Below are 1,401 nucleotides of genomic sequence, written 5' to 3'. Positions count from 1 at the left end.
ATGGGGGACTTTTGGGATAGCATTGGAAATGTAATTGAGGAAAATATGTAATAAAAAATATTTTTAAAAAAGTGAAAAAAAAAAAAAGAAGCTGGCTACTCTGCTCACATCCACTCAAGTTTTTAGGGTTAAATCAGGATGTTATTGGTACCTCTCACAAAGGTAACAAGATTGTGCTGGGATAGAGTTGAGTGTACCAATTTGTAACTCCATGTATTTGGGGTTGAGTTTAGCTCCTGCTCTATGTACTTATTGACCAATCAAAAGCCATGACATAAAAACTTATGACAGAAACAAATTCTATGACTGCTTGGTCATGTGCTCTCCTAGAAAAATCAGGGCATTATTCTTAATATGGTGCTCAAGTACCTGATGAATTAAATGGATTGGTATGAATCCCTTTCTCATTTCTCCTAAATCTGCTAATACAGATTCAGTGTCAATCAAAATATACTTCAAACACGTTAGAACACTGCAAGTTAAATTTCAGAAGTCAAAATAATTCTTCAGTTCACAGTGTGCCTGTTAGTTTTTGTCAGCTGGACTGAGACTAAAGTCCCCTGGGAAGAGGTGACAATTTGAGTTGGTTAGCTAGTCCACACTGCATTTCTGAGGTGTCACTTAAGTTTGATATTCAGGGCATATGACTCCCTGTAACACATTTTTCCAGAATACTAAATCATTTTATTCATGTAACAATGGTACTGCAGGTCAGCTTCTTCCTCTGCCCATGTCTGCTGTTCCTACTATCGTATAGTCTGACACTCAAGATTAATATGCAAGAAGCAACTTTACATCTAGAAGTGTTTCCAGGAACACAACTCTGGAAATGTTGCAGGCTTCTCGAAATCTCAAAGCCAGCCCCCAGTGACACATTTCCCCCAACAAGACCCCACCCTCCAGTCCTTCCCAAACAGTGTCACCAGCAGGGGACCAAGTATTCAAACATTTGAGCCTATGGAGGTCATTCTCAAAAGGCCACATGGCCTAATCTTCAATGTTGAGGGATGTGTATGCAGGTGCGTATAAGGGAGCTTTGAGCAACAGTCGCATTGTAGTGATGCTGTCAAGTGTCTTCTGGAAGTGCACATTTAGAATGGCAAATCACCATTTCCTGTACAGTGTCAGTCTTCCTTTTCAACGCCTAGGCAGAAGGTGCCAGAGACTTTCTTTCTTGCAGTTACACTTTAAAGCCTGCAGAGTGTTGTGGAAAATGAGATTACAAAAACCTAAGTTGGAGATCCTGAAAAATAATCATGTGTGGGTCACATCTGATGTTTCTTTTTTTAAAATTTTTAATATTTTTTATTATGTATTTTCCTCAATTACATTTCCAATGCTATCCCAAAAGTCCCCCATACCCTCCCCCCACTTCCCTACCCACCCATTCCCAATTTTTTG

The sequence above is a fragment of the Mus caroli genome, chromosome 3, assembly GCF_900094665.2.
Source record: "Mus caroli chromosome 3, CAROLI_EIJ_v1.1, whole genome shotgun sequence".
NCBI classification, from domain to species: Eukaryota; Metazoa; Chordata; class Mammalia; order Rodentia; family Muridae; genus Mus; species Mus caroli.
This window is presented reverse-complemented; position numbering follows the sequence as displayed.